The sequence below is a fragment of the Tachyglossus aculeatus genome, chromosome 16, assembly GCF_015852505.1.
Source record: "Tachyglossus aculeatus isolate mTacAcu1 chromosome 16, mTacAcu1.pri, whole genome shotgun sequence".
NCBI lineage: Eukaryota > Metazoa > Chordata > Mammalia > Monotremata > Tachyglossidae > Tachyglossus > Tachyglossus aculeatus.
In genome coordinates this window covers 30,255,238-30,270,999 of record NC_052081.1, presented here as the reverse complement: position 1 = coordinate 30,270,999, position 15,762 = coordinate 30,255,238, and the positions used below count along the sequence as shown (strand labels likewise).

The window sequence follows — 15,762 nt, the reverse complement described above, 5'->3', positions numbered from 1 at the left end:
CAATAAATACGACTGAATGAATGAATGAATGTGGAACATGAGCTATGTCTAATCTGATTAGCTTGTATCTTCCTTAGTGCTTAATAAAGTGGCTGGTACATAGTAAGCACTTAGCAAATACCATAAAACTAATCAAGACAAGATAGGCTAAGTGCTTGGATTAGCAATTTGGTAGCAGTTAGGCTGGAGAGGAAAGGGTGGATTATAGAGATGTTGTGAAGGTAGAACAGACAGGATTTGAATGAGGGAGATGAATCAAAGCTAATGCCAAGGTCATGGGCTTTTGAGACAGGGAGAATAGTGGGCAGTTGTCTACAATGAAGGGAAGATTGATGAAGGACAGGGATTTGGTGGGAAGATAAGGAATTCTGTTTGAGATGTTGGGGCATCTAAGTAGTGATATCTTGAAGGCAGGAGGAAATGCGAGGTTGTAGAGAAGGAAAGAGGTCAGTGCTGGAGAGGTATAATTGGGAATCATCCACATAGTTAAAGTTATGTGAGCAAATGAGTTCTCCAAGTGAGTAAGTGCTTACTCTGTGCCAAGTAATGGAGTAGATAATCAGGTTGGATCCAGTCCTTCTCCCTCATAGGGCCCTCCATCATCATCATCAATCGTATTTTTATCATCAATCATATTTATTGAGCGCTTACTGTGTGCAGATCACTGTACTAAGCGCTTGGGAATTACAAGTTGGCAACATATAGAGACAGTCCCTACCCAACAGTGGGCTCACAGTCTAAAAGGGGGAAATCTCCATTTTACAGATGAGATAACGAGGGACAGCGAAGTTAAATGACTTGCCCAAAGTCACACAGCAGTTATGTGGTGAAGCTGGGATTAGAACCCAGGTCCTCTGAATCACAGGTGCATGCTCTTTCCACTAGGCCACAGTGCTCCCATAGGTAACCGGCCACTCGAATCAGGAGGTGACTAAAAATGGGTCCCCATTGCGACTGGTGGCTTCTATGCCATAGGGTGGAGACAAGTTCTTTAGATCTTGTTTCCCTGAGCTCTTTCTGACCTGCAATGATAGCAATAGCACTAGTTTCAGTACCCAAGTCTGATTTAATTTCCCTGTGAAAGAAATTGTATAGGGTAAGCATTAATACTAAGAGATCATTTCTCAATAAAGAGCTCAGGACTGGGCAGTCTTTGGCGTGGCATAAATGAGCTTTTAACAACTGGAGGTGGCTCCTCTCTCCATTACAGGTCTGCTGTCTGGCCCAGAGCACTACTGTTGGGGCTAGAGGATTATTTAACACCCAGTTAAATTAAGGTAATTGGGATAGAGTTGCAATGTCTCAGCCTCCAGCTGGGAACCATAATCTGTTTAGTACCTGAGTGTTATTTTACCTTACTTTTAGGGCTCTCTCCATAGCTGAGTGTTTAGGAGTGTAAGGGAAAGCTGACTTTTAAGTACAGATTGCATTTTGTTCATTTTCATCAGGTATTAACAGGGACAGCTAGAAGTGGGTTATGTACCCTTATTAGCTTTTCTTGGGCTAGGACTTAATCCATTCCATTTTAGCGATAATCATATTGTGTTTCCTATAGAATGGTATGTGTCATTTGGGATCTTTTGTAAATGGAAAATTCTTCCCCTGGACTCGCCAAACAGTGATCCCAGAATAGATTTGTTGTCCACTCCGTTTTGAAGAAATGGTCCAACTAATCCCTGGGATAGTCTTGTTTTCATAGTCGTGTTTTGCGATATTCATTGGTAATGCACTGTTGACAGGCTGGGCTGGTTCCAGAATTCTTTCTGGGAAGTCCCAGTGGGAGCTGGGGAGGGGAAGGATGAAGGTCAGTCTGATGAGCGGAAGCCCTTTGGTCAGCCACACTGCTCTCCTCACAGAGCAACCCTGGAGCCAGTAAGGAGGAAGGTGGTTTTCAGGCCATCCAAGATCCAGGAGGCAACTCCAGCCCTAACCCTTTCTAATGACAATTTCCAGTAACCCCACTCTGGAAGTAAGAGTTTGCCAGATGATTTTATATTTATATACTAAAAACATTTTGACAAAGCCAGTGATTCAGGTAAGTCCCTAGAGAAATGGGTATGGGTTTGGGCAATGTTTGTGAATGTGGAAAAGGAGCCAAAGTCATGGCAGAAGAAAAATGGATTCACACTGCTTTATTGCCTTAAACTGTCTGTGAACCATGGACAGATTCATAGGGCTGGGGAAGGCAAGAGGGAAGAGGGTAATTGTTCTGATGCTGCAGGCCTTGGGAAGCTGAGCTGGAAGTGAAACAGCAGTGAGTCTTCCTCAAACCCCCGGAGCAGAGCTGTTGCCAGCCCCACGCTGTGACCACTTCAGAGCATCTGGTTTCTCCATGGTTTGCACTGAGAGGTGGCACTGTCCGGAGGCCAGGCAAAGGGGCTGCAAATGGCAGAGGTCTTATCTGGACAGGAGCGGTCAGCAGGGGCAGCAGCAGCAACATGGAGCTCATATGCGACACAGAGCTGATGCACCTTGTGGAGCTGAGTTGAGGGGCAAAGCTGCTCTGGAGGTGGGAGAGGCTCAAGTCAACTTGAAAGCCCCAGGAAGGGATAACAGTTGGTAATCTGCACAGAGCAGAGCACACCTCACACTGTTCATCTCTAGCTAACCTAGTCACTGCCTCCTCCTAGCCTTTCCAATGTCAACCTTTTGCTTCGGTGTGCCCTCCTGTCTGGAACTATTTCTCCCTTCACTTCAGACAGGCATATGCTCTCCCCATCTTCCAATCACAACTCCTCCAGGAGGCCTTCCCCATTTGTTTACTAATTTCCCCGCCTCATATGCCCAACTTACATTTCAATATTTCCACCCCACCTTAGTACATAATCCATCATTGGTATTTATTGAGCACTTACTGTGTTCAGAGCACAGGTACTTGGGAGAGTACAATAAAACTGAGTTGGTAGACCTGTTCCCTGCCCACAACGAGCTTAGATAAGTACTCACAACCCTCTGTAGCATTTTTGTACGTATCTGTACACTCCATTACTTTCTCCAACTGTACTTTATTTTAGAGTCAGTCTCATCTGGTAGATTTTAAGCTTCAATAAATCATACAACTGTATTTATTGGACACTTTCTGAGTGCAGAGCACTGTACTAAGCACTTGGGAGAGTACAGTACAACAGAGTTGGTAGACAATTTCCCGGTCCACAGTTAGCTTATAGTCTAGAGGGGGAGACAGATAATGATATATATAAATAAATTACATTATGAGTGTGAATTACATAAATGTTATGAGGCTGAGGGAGGGGTGAATGACGCTAATCAGAGTGCAAGGGCGTTGCAGAAGGGAGTGGAGAAGAGGAAGTGAGGGCTTAGTCGGGGAAGGCCTCTTGGAGGAGCTGTGCTTTTACAAGGCTTTGAAGGTGGGGAGAGTGAACATCTGTTGGATGTGAAGAGGGAGGAAGTTCCAGGCTAGAAGTCTGGATGTGGGTGAGGGGTTGGCAGTGAAACAGACAAGATCGAGGTACAGCGAGTAGGTTGGTGAGCAGTGAAATGTGTGGGATGGAAATGTGTGGGCTGGGTTGCAGTAGGAAATCAGGAAGGGAAAATAGGACTGGGCAAGGTGACTGAGTGCTTTAAAGCCCATGGTAAGGAGTTTCTTTTTGATGTGACAGTGGATGGCAAGCCCTGGAGGGTCTTGCGGAACCTCTTCTTGACAACAGGGATCTTGTCTGTTCCCTCCATTGTACTTCCCCAAGCATTGGGAAGCAGCATGGCTCAGTGGAAAGAGCCTGGGCTTTGGAGTCAGAGGTCGTGGTTCAAATCCCAGCTCCGCCTCTTGTCAGCTGTGTGACTTTGGGCAAGTCACTTAACTTCTCTGGGCCTCAGTTCCCTCATCTGTAAAATGGGGATGAAGATTGTGAGCTCCACATGGGACAACCTGATTACCTTGTATCTACCCCAGTGCTTAGAACAGTGCTTGGCACATAGTAAGTGCTTAACAAATACCAACATTATTATTATTATTATTAGGTATAGTGCTTTAGTATTTTATTCAATAAATACTATTCATTCATTCAATCATATTTATTTGAGCACTTACTGTGTGCAAAGCACTGTACTAAGTGCTTGGGAAGTACAAGTCAGCAGCATATAGAGATGGTCCCTACCAACAACGGGCTCACAGTCTAGAAGAGGGAGACAGACAACAAGACAAAACATGTAGACAGTTGTCAAATTCGTCAGGACAAATAGAATAGAATTAAAGCGATATGCACATCATTTACAAAATAATTAGAATAGTAAATATGTACAAGTAAAATAGAGTAATAAATCTCTACAAATATATGCAAGTGCCGTGGGGAGGGGAAGGAGGTAGGGCAGGGGGTGTTGGGGAGGAGGAAAGGAAAAAGGGGGCTCAGTCAGGGAAGGCCTCCTGGAGAAGGTGAGCTCTCAGTAGGGCTTCGAAGGGAGAAAGAGAGGTAGATTGGTGGATGTGTGGAGGGAGGGCATTCCAGGCCGGGGGAAGGACGTGGGCCAGGGTTCGATGGTGGGACAGGCGAGAATGAGGTACAGTGAGGAGGTTAGCGGCAGAGGAGCAGAGGGTGCAGGCTGGGCTGTCGAAGGAGAGAAGGGGGGTGAGGTAGGAGGAGGCGAGGTGATGGAGTGCCTTGAAGCCGAGAGTGAGGAGTTTTTGCTGTACTATTGACTGATCAACTGATTTCAGAGAAGGAGAAAGGCAGCGGACAAGGCCCCAACGTGGTCCTTCTGTGAATTTTATTTCTCAATGGCTGTGTATGTTGTTAACAAAGGAGTAGCTGGAATACTTTTCAGTTGACATAATCTGAGCCAATCTGAACACTTTAAGAATATTTACAGTATCTGCTTCTCATGTCCAGTGTGGAGTACAATTAGAAATATAACCAGATCCTAATCAAACCCTGGCTGTGCTGAAATAAATATTTAGGCCCATCCTTGCAAAAGGTCGGAAAAGTGGATGGGCCACAATATTACACAGAAATGAATTATTCCAAAGACAGAACAGGATTTCCGGATGAAACCATTCACGCTGAGGTAATGATTGATGCCTCAGACTTTTTTTCTTTTCAGCAGTAGGAATTTTGCTGTGCACATGTGGGTAGTGAATTAGGTCTAAACCTGTGTCCTCCGCTACAGCTGCAAAATTCATTGGTGGGAGAGAGTCCTGTGAAAGGTTTGCAATGAATCTGACCCTCCTGCCCCACCATTATTATTGTTATACTTTTTTTTTAACTTGAAGCACAAATTCTGCATGCAAACAATCAGGAACAAGAGGCTTTTGAAGCAGTGTTGTTTGAGATTAACAAATTGAATAGGAAGAATAGAAAATAGTGGAGGATAGAGGAAACTGCTCCTCCAGGGCTGTAAAAATGGAATTCTCTCTTCTTTGAATAAAGAAAATATAGTATTAATTAAGCATAATGTCACATTTAGGAAAATATCTTTAAGCTTCTGTATAATTTTTTCCCAAAGATTCTGTCAAATCTAGTTTAGTCAATTCAGCTTTGCACCCACAGGTACAATAAATAGAAGAGCTATTGGGGGTTGGACTCTTGTGAAGGATCTTTCCCGACTCTCTCCTATAATATCTATTCTCAAGTTTCACCTTGTCTAAATGTGACATTAGACCTGCACTTGCTTTTGGCAATATGTTTTACGATTATTTTAGTTAGCTTCTTTTTTCTTTTCAGGGAATCAGTAGCATGGTATTATCATTCTCATCTTACAGGTTGGTGATGAATTTCTCTCCTCTAGGCATGCCTTAATTCTGACAGTAGGGAAATGCTGAAGTAGCATGAGGGAAACACAGCTAGCATTACTAAGCTCTAGATAAATTGAAAATCTAACCAGAGAGCTTATTTTCCTAAGCTTTCCCTTTGCCTTTCCAAGACTTCAAAGGTTCTATTCAGCAGCTGAAACTATTGGATTCAAACTGCTGAACCACTTTAGACTTTCCTATAATTAACCTGGTCTGGGGAAGTGTGGAGTTATAGGGGCCAGTGTTGAAGCAAACAATGCATTATTAACCTCCTGTAGCTTTGTAGGAGCTGTCATTGTGATATGCAAATAAAGGTAAGAGACTGCTAAGAGGTTGGCAAACATGAGGTAGAAATACAAAGATGAAATCCATTGTTATACACTATCACCTACAAATTAAATGAACCTAAATGGCTATATGTAGTTAGTACCTGTGAAGAGCAAACATGCCTCTACCCTCATCTGAGATAAGGAGGAAACGATTGAGAGTTTGTAACAATACTTTAAGAGCCTTCTTTTTACACCTTTCACAGAGAAATTGAGGTCTTGCCAAAGATTAACAATCTGGCAACATCAGTGGAGTAGGAGGTCAATTAGAGCCATGAGCACTTGAAAAAACATAGATCTCATAGTAGATCTGCTGAGGTAAATCTATAAGCAACGCAGGTTTTACTATTTATATATGCATAGATTTTCCCTCAATTTATGGAACCCTGAGGAGTGTACAGGATCTCAGCTGAAGAAACTATATGAACTCGCCCTTCTTTCCATTGTTGGCAAGGTTGTAGCCAGTGTCCCTGAGTGAAGAATACAGAATCATTAATCCCATGCTGCCAGAATCACCAGGCAGTTTTAGATAGCAAAATGGGAGTGAGGACAAGATTCTGCTTTGCTAATAGTAGTACAGAAAGCCACAGCTAGTCTGCTATCCTGAATTCTTCCAAATCAGTTCGACACCTGGGCCTTGGCTTTTGTAAACACTTTTGGTGTCCTTGGGAAGTCTTCAAGATCCTAAAGCTACTTCATGGTTTAGCCAGTTGGATCAGATTTGAAAGAATCCTTTATGACTCTCTCCCTTTCACCAATAAAGTAGGACTCTGTTTATCATAAACAACCTCATGTCTGTGTGGGGACTAAACATGGGGCCTGAAAGTTATGTTAGATTATGCTTCCCATCTTCTCAAAACTTTCATTTCAGTAGGTCATAAGCATCTTACAGAATCTTAAAATCAATTATTTGAGGGCTAGTATTGTGCTCTGATTATGAGGGTATATTACACAATCCACAATCCGAGCAAAGTTATCTGGAATCTGAGAAGACATGCAAGTGATTATCAACTGCTTTGCCAAGGGTTATGGGCTAATAATTAGTCTGAGAGCCTGAGGTTATATACTAATCTTTTTTTTTTTTTAATTTTCCTATTGGAGAATCCCTACTCCTGACAGTGAAGGTCATCTCTGAATCCTGCTGTCTAGGTAGTACAATGTCTAAAGATGTCCAGATAGCATTTTGAGAAGCAATGTTGCCTAGTGGTTAGAACACAGGCCTGGGAGTCAGAAGGACTCTGTCACTCACCTGCTGTGTGGCCTTGGACAAGTCACTTCACTCTGTGCCTCAATTACCTCATCTGTAAAATGGGGATTAAGACTGTGAGCCCCATGTGGGACATGGACCACATCCAACCTGATTATCTTGTATCTACTCCAGCACTTAATGCAATCCCTGGTGCATAGTAAGTGCCAAATCAATGCTCGTGCTCTTGCCATTAAGCCATGTTGCTTCATCTTCAGTTCCAAGGGAGCCAGACACAAATGCTCACAAATAAATATCCACACTTGCAGAGATTAGAGTCGAGTGAATAATTAACTGTGAATTTGATCAATGTAGGTGACCTCTTTCTTATATTATCTGGGCCCAAATTCCTGTTTTCCCTCAGGTGATTGTTTTTTTTGGCTAGAATCACACAGATTATTTGCTCCATGTCAACTTGACTTTGCCTGGGTAAACATACCCAAAGAGTAGAGGCATGAAATGCTGTGTACATTCAAAGTTTTGCAGGAAGGAATGACTACATAGTTGTGTTAACACGCCTCTGTCCTGTTAGCTCAGAGAAGGACTAAAGTTGAGGAAATTGTGCTAGGTAGGTTTTCCATGTCACTGATGACTTTCCACTTCTAAGGCCGGCTCTTGCGGATGAGTTTTACCACTTAAGGATTCAGTATATCAGCTTTTAGCACAGTTTAACACCACATACATGGTTATAGCCTGGACAATGTTAGGTCATAAAGTAAACAAGTTCAGTGCCAGCACCTGTCTGCATATAGGACTTGAATCTCCAACCTCATCATCATGCTGCAGGTCAGCAGGATTTAGTAGCACCATATTGTGCTATGCCATGGCCCAGGGATGACATAGCTAGGGAAGCATCATAGACCTCCAAATGCAAAACCGTGATGACTCAGAGTAGGAAGAGGCTGCTTCACTTCCTTTTCCTCCTAGCCTCCAGGCTCAGCCATCCTTGATCACCTCTAACCATATAGTAACTACTTTTTGGTTTGCCTTTGGAAATCCAAGTGTATTTATGTCCTCTGACTCTGCTGAGTCAGCTGGGAAATCCTGTGAGAATTGCCATGGACGTTTAACCCAAGTGGGTCCCAACCACCAACTCCAGCTCAATGTTGGCCCAGTTACAAATTTCTACAATCTCAGCTCTGTGTGTGTGTGTGTGTGTGTGTGTGTGTGTGTGTGTGTGTGTGTGTGCGTGCGTGCATGTGTGTGTATGTTGTCCCCTATGTTTTGTACAAGAGGACTAAAATATTCCCCTAGTTAGCCTTGAGTTTTCATTTCCAAGGGAGCTTAAAAAGTAATGACTTTGAATATAGGCAGGACAATTAATTTAGAAATGCATGGGTGTTCTTAAGCATCCAAGATTGAGTTGAAAAGACTTGAAAAGAGTTGGGAAGAAAACAGTTTCATAGCCCAACTCTTTCCCAGGCCAATGTAAAGGGATTTCACAGTGATGCATTTTACTACCCTTGAATGAAGAAACAGTGTGGACTAGAGGAAAGCGCACAGGACAGGGAGTCAAAAGACCTGGTTTCTAATCCTGACTCTGCCACGTGGCTGCTCTGTGACTTTGGGTAAGTCACTTGACTTCTCTGTGCCTCTGAATTAGTTTCCACATCTATAAAATGGAGATTAAAATTCTGTTTTACTTACCCCTTCAGCTGGGAGCCCCATGTGGCAGAGGGACTAAGTCTCATCTAATTACATTAAATGCTTACCATATTACCTGGGGCTTAGAAAATATTACTTATCATTATTATTACTATTATAATTATGAGTCAAGAGCAAGGAGAAGTAGCATGGCCTACTGGACAGAGCACAGGTTTGGGAGTCAGAAGGACCTGAGTTCTAATCCTCACTCTGCCACTTGTTTGCTGTGTGATGTTGGGCAAGTCACTTAACTTCTCTGTCCCTTGGTTTCCTCATCTGTGAAATGGGGATTATGACTATGAGCCCTATGTGGGGCATGGACTGTATCTCCATGTAGCTTGTATCTACCCCAGTGCTTATTACAATTCCTGGGACATAGTAAGTACTTAACGAATACAATAAAAAAAAGGAGAATTGCACCTACTGGGAAATTTTCTTTCATGGGACTCTCTGTGGCAGAAAGGGTCCCACTGATGGTGGTATAGGAGGGTTATAAGTAGTTCCAAGTCATCCCTACACAAGACCCTGAATAAAACAGATCATTTCAGGGATTCTCTGGGGATTTGGGTCCTTTCCCATAACTGTACAGAACTGTACAGAATTGTACAGAACTGATGAGAAAAGGGCCTGGAAAAATCAGAAAGCTTTGGGTATCCTTTTACTAAGCATTTACTAACTCCTTTTACTTTTCCCTTCCCAACTCCACCCCAAAATTGGAAATTTGGATTGTACCTCTGATCTCCAAAAATTCTGGAGAGATTCTACCTTAATTGAACTGGGTTCTAATCCCAGCTCTACCGATTGCCTGCTGAGTCACCTTGAGTAAATCAGTTGTCTTCTCAGTTAACTGAGGCATCTGCCTCAGTTTCCTCATCTGTAAAATGTGAATTGAATGCCAGTTCTCCCCCCTACTTGGACCATAAGTCCATGTGGGATAGGGACTGTGTCCTATCTGATTGACTTGTGCATGCCTCGGCATTTAGAACAGTGCTTAACACATAGTAAGTGCTTAACAAATCGCAAAAAATAATTTTTTAAGAAACTGAATGAGACCCCTGGGAGAGTTGTCCAGAGTAGGAGTTGGGGAATTCCTTTTCTGTTCTTCTTCTTCTTCTTTTGTTTCTTCCTGTGTGCTGAGACTTCCAATGGTCTAACATTTCCTGCTCACTCTCCCCTTTCACAAACTTAAACCGTGTTCCTCTTCAGCCCTCTGCTCTCCCTGCAAACTCCAAACTCTGAAGGCAAAACCAACAGCTCTGATCCAGTTGTGTCTTTTTCCACCTCGATGGTCTCAGGATTCCGTATTTCAAAGACTTCCCCAGTCCTTTCTCCTCCTTAGATGTGCAGCTGAACTCCTTTTCCAAACTCTCAAATCCCCTGATGGGAGCGAGGGGACAATTCCATCCTCAGAAACCCAACCCAGCAATGACTCACCAATTCCTGACCTATGAATCCTGCCCCAGGCACTTGGAGTAGGACTCCTTCTGGTGGGGCCAAAGCCAAACAAAACGAGACCAATTAGCCAAACCTCTAAGTAGAGAGAGAAGGGGTCTTTCCAGATGTGGTCTTCAGACTGTGATGGTGACTTCCAGCCTAAAGAATATGGAAGTGTGCCCTGTGTGGCACAGCTGTACCTCCAGCATACTTTCCTGTAGCATCTGACACGGTGTGAAAGGTTAACTTACAGTGGCATTTACAGTATGTGGCCCAGATGTTCCTGCCCTTGCCAGATTGATTTTCAGGCAATTAGTTCCATTAATGATGAAGGTTGTATGTGGAGGTATGAGGAAGTGAAGTAATAAGGAAGGGGTTACCCAAAGGCTACGCCTGAATCCAGCAAGCTCATCTTTCACTTCTCTGTGTCTCTATTTGAGAACAGAGAGTATCCACATTCTCCAGGTTTGGGAATGTCATCTTTTTTCCCTGTTTTTGCTAAGGTGCCCCAGAGCCCTACAATATAATCAATCAATCAATCAATCAATCGTATTTATTGAGCGCTTACTATGTGCAGAGCACTGTACTAAGCGCTTGGGAAGTACAAATTGGCATCACATAGAGACAGTCCCTACCCAACAGTGGGCTCACAGTCTAAAAGGGGGAGACAGAGAACAGAACCAAACATACCAACAAAATAAAATAAGTAGGATAGAAATGTACAAGTAAAATAAATAAATAGAGTAATAAATATGTACAACCATATATACAGGTGCTGTGGGGAAGGGAAGGAGGTAAGACGGGGGGATGGAGAGGGAGACGAGGGGGAGAGGAAAGAAGGGGCTCAGTCTGGGAAGGCCTCCTGGAGGAGGTGAGCTCTCAGCAGGGCCTTGAAGGGAGGAAGAGAGCTAGCTTGGCGGATGGGCAGAGGGAGGGCATTCCAGGCCCGGGGGATGACGTGGGCCGGGGGTCGATGGCGGGACAGGCGAGAGCGAGGTACAGTGAGGAGATTAGTGGTGGAGGAGCGGAGGGTGCGGGCTGGGCAGTAGAAGGAGAGAAGGGAGGTGAGGTAGGAGGGGGCGAGGTGATGGACAGCCTTGAAGCCCAGGGTGAGGAGTTTCTGCCTGATGCGCAGATTGATCGGTAGCCATTGGAGGTTTTTGAGGAGGGGAGTAATATGTCCAGAGCGTTTCTGGACAAAGATAATCCGGGCAGCAGCATGAAGTATGGATTGAATTGGAGAGAGACACGAGGATGGGAGATCAGAGAGAAGGCTAGTGCAGTAGTCCAGACGGGATAGGATGAGAGCTTGAATTAGCAGGGTAGCGGTTTGGATGGAGAGGAAAGGGCGGATCTTGGCAATGTTGCGGAGCTGAGACCGGCAGGTTTTGGTGACGGCTTGGATGTGAGGGGTGAATGAGAGAGCGGAGTCGAGGATGACACCAAGGTTGCGGGCTTGTGAGACGGGAAGGATGGTAGTGCCGTCAACAGAGATGGGAAAGTCAGGGAGGGGACAAGGTTTGGGAGGGAAGACAAGGAGCTCAGTCTTCGACATGTTGAGCTTTAGGTGGCGGGCGGACATCCAGATGGAGATGTCCTGAAGGCAGGAGGAGATGCGAGCCTGGAGGGAGGGGGAGAGAGCAGGGGCAGAGATGTAGATCTGGGTGTCATCAGCGTAGAGATGATAGTTGAAGCCGTGGGAGCGAATGAGGTCACCAAGGGAGTGAGTGTAGATTGAGAACAGAAGGGGACCAAGCACTGAACCTTGGGGAACCCCCACAGTAAGAGGATGGGAGGGGGAGGAGGAGCCTGCAAAAGAGACTGAGAAAGAACGACCGGAGAGATAAGAGGAGAACCAGGAGAGGACGGAGTCTGTGAAGCCAAGGTCGGATAACGTGTGGAGGAGAAGGGGGTGGTCCACAGTGTCAAAGGCAGCTGAGAGGTCGAGGAGGATTAGGACAGAGTATGAGCCGTTGGATTTGGCAAGCCGGAGGTCATTGGTGACCTTTGAGAGCGCAGTTTCCGTGGAATGAAGGGGACGGAAGCCAGACTGGAGGGGGTCGAGGAGAGAGTTGTTGTTGAGGAATTCTAGGCAGCGCGTGTAGACAACTCGTTCAAGGAGTTTGGAAAGGAATGGTAGGAGGGATATGGGACGATAACTAGAAGGTGAGGTGGGGTCAAGAGAGGGTTTTTTTAGGATGGGAGAGACATGGGCATGTTTGAAGGCAGAGGGGAAGGAACCAGTGGAGAGTGAGCGGTTGAAGATGGAAGTTAAGGAGGGGAGAAGGGATGGAGCGAGAGATTTCATAAGATGAGAGGGAATGGGGTCAGAAGCACAGGTGGCCGGAGTAGCACTTGAGAGGAGGGAGGAGAGTTCCTCTGAGGATACCGCTGGGAAGGATGGGAGAGTAGCAGAGAGTGTTGAGAGCAGGGGGGTTGGAGAAAGGGGGGAAGAGACTTTGGGGAGGTCGGACCTGATGGATTTAATTTTGTTAATGAAGTAGGAGGCCAGATCGTTGGGGGTGAGGGAAGGAGGAGGGGGAGGACCCGGGGGCCTGAGAAGGGAGTTGAATGTACGGAAGAGCTGGCGGGGGTGATGGGCATGGGTGTCAATAAGGGAGGAGAAATAGTTTTGTCTGGCAGAAGAGAGGGCTGAGTTAAGGCAGGAAAGGATAAACTTGAAGTGAACGAGGTTGGCATGGTGTTTAGACTTTCGCCAGCAGCGTTCGGCAGCTCGAGCATAAGAGCGAAGGAGGCGGACAGTGGCAGTGATCCAGGGCTGTGGGTTAGTGGTGCGAGAGCGGCGAAGGGAAAGGGGAGCGAGCGAGTCTAGCTGAGTAGAAAGGGTAGAGTTGAGAGCAGTAATCTGATCATCAAGACTGGGTAGAGAGGAGAGGGCGGAGAGGTGGGGTGTGAGGCGCTCCGAAAGATGGGTGGGGTCCAGAGAGCGGAGATCTCTGTGAGGGAGTAATACGGATTTACAGGGGAAAGGAGTGTGAGTGAGGAGGCAGGTGAGAAGATTATGATCAGAGAGAGGGATCACAGAGTTGGTGAGGGTGGACACAGTGCAGCGGTAGGAGATGATGAGGTCGAGGGTATGACCAAGTTGGTGAGTGGGTGAGATGGGGTGGAGGAAGAGGTTGGCAGCATCAAGGAGAGATAGAAGGCGGGCGGCAGAGGAGTCGTTAGGGATATCCATGTGGATATTGAAGTCTCCGAGGATCAGAGTGGGCATGGAGAAGGAGAGAAGGAATGTGAGGAAGGGGTCAAAGTCGTTAAAGAAGTTGGAAGTGGGGCCCGGAGGGCAGTAGATGACGGCTACAAGAATCTGGAGGGGGTGGTAGAGGCGAATAATGTGGGCTTCAAAGGAAGGGAAGGAAAGGGAAGGGGGAGGAGGGATAGTGCGAAAGCGACATTGGGGGGCGAGAAGGAAACCGACACCTCCTCCTTTTCCGGTGAGTCTGGGGGTATATATATATATCTATATATATCTATATATCTATCTATCTATCTATCTATCTATCTATATATATATAGATATAGATATAGATATAAGCCATCTGGAAGTTCTCTCCAGTTAGGGTTGAACTTGAAGGCAAAGGAAATGCTGTGGGGGAGATCAGTTAAACTTCAGGCAAGTGAGGTGGCAGGGCCAGTTTGAGGTTTGTCAGGGAGTGAGGGAGCATCCCTTGCCTGGAATGTTTGGGGCTCACGATCTATTAACAAGAGGCAGGCTCTAAGCCTGACTTTGGACCACAAGAACATGTGGATATCTCCGATCAATTCAGCTCCGCCCGTCTTTCTTTCAAGGCATTATGTTGCTCAGTGCTATTTCTAGCCACTTCTTGCTGTGCAAAGGGAGCCAGATTTTCACCCTTCAGGCTTCTGAGGGAATTCTCAGCCCTGGCCTGATTTTTAGCTTTTGCTCTTGCCACAGGCTTATGTGGGGAAAAAAAATGATAAAATAACCTATGACTTCTGCACCTACCCTTAAAACTCAGTGCCTGGTGTCTAGTCAACTCAGGCAACTGTTGATAGTTCTATGTAGAGCAAATCTAACTTTGGTTTGAAAACACTTTGTAAGATTTTCTTTTCTGAATCGTTCTTACACAACAATCTGCTTCACTAGCCAGCTTTCAAGAGGAGGTTTGCTTCAAGTACTTTTCAGCCCCAAGTGATTGATTAGGGATATGCAGAAAGGGTTTTTTGTTTATTTTGGGTTTTTTTTTCAGTGAGTGAGTCCTTGTGTATTCCCTGATAGTTTGAGTGATTGATAACTGCTCCCAAGGCAGCTCTAGGCTGTTCTCCTCACCCTGGCTCTGCCTGCCTTACCAGCCTGCTTAGAGGGGAAAATAGTCTGGGTACAGGGTCACAATTAGGATAGGATGTTGAAAAATCTGAAAAGCTCTCCATCATTCATTCATTCATTAATTCATTCAATCGTATTTATTGAGCACTTACTGTGTGCAGAGCACTGTACTAAGCGCTTGGGAAGTACAAGTCGGCCACATATAGAGACGGTCCCTACCCAACAGCGGGCTCACAGTCTAGAAGGGGGAGACAGACAACAAAACAACACATATTAACAAAATAAAATAAATAGAATAGTAAATATGTACAAGTAAAATAGAGTAATAAATATGTACAAACATATACTGGTGCTGTGGGGAGGGGAAGGAGGTAGGATGGGGGATGGCGAGGGGGAGGAGGGGGAGAGGAAGGAGGAGGCTCAGTCTGGGAAGGCCTCCTGGAGGAGGTGAGCTCTCAGTAGGGCTTTGAAGGGAGGAAGAGAGCTAGCTTGGTGGATGTGCGGAGGGTGGGCATTCCAGGCCAGTGGGAGGATGTGGGCCAGGGGTCGACGGCAGGACAGGCGAGAATGAGGCACAGTGAGGAGGTTAGCGGCAGAGGAGCGGAGGGTGCGGGCTGGGCTGTAGAAGGAAAGAAGGGAGGTGAGGTAGGAAGGGGTGAGGTGATGGAGAGCCTTGAAGCCGAGAGTGAGGTGTTTTTGCCTGATGCGTAGGTTGATTGGTAGGCACTGGAGATTTTTGAGGTGCTGGTACTGTGATTTCTGGGGCAGTTTCCAAGGCAGGACTAAGAGAGCAAGGTTCCAGAGCACTAATGTTGCCTCCCCAAGATAATCCTTGGTAATGTTAGCTTGGCATGTAAGGTTGGGTTTGTCCCAGGAACATTCTCATCAAAAATGGAATTTTCCAGTGGAAAATTATTTTCAAAATGTATGCTTAGTCAGACAGCTTGTTCTCACTTTTCCAACTTCAAATTACAGTCTAGAGGGGCATGATGGACCATGAAATTGTACTCATGGAGACAGGGCCTGTGTAAACAAAAACAAAGGGGAGTGGAGATTTAGT

The 15,762-nt window shown here is 45.5% G+C and overlaps 1 protein-coding gene across 1 annotated transcript in view; it reads left to right on the top strand.

The window, feature by feature from the left end:
* Positions 1-1,854: 1,854 nt before the first annotated feature.
* HABP2 (hyaluronan binding protein 2) overlaps positions 1,855-15,762 on the top strand; it is a 169,126-nt gene continuing 155,218 nt past the window's right edge. The window contains exon 1 of the mRNA XM_038758138.1: positions 1,855-2,035. The gene's annotated coding sequence lies outside the window, so the exon portion shown is untranslated. The remainder of the gene's footprint in view (positions 2,036-15,762) is intronic.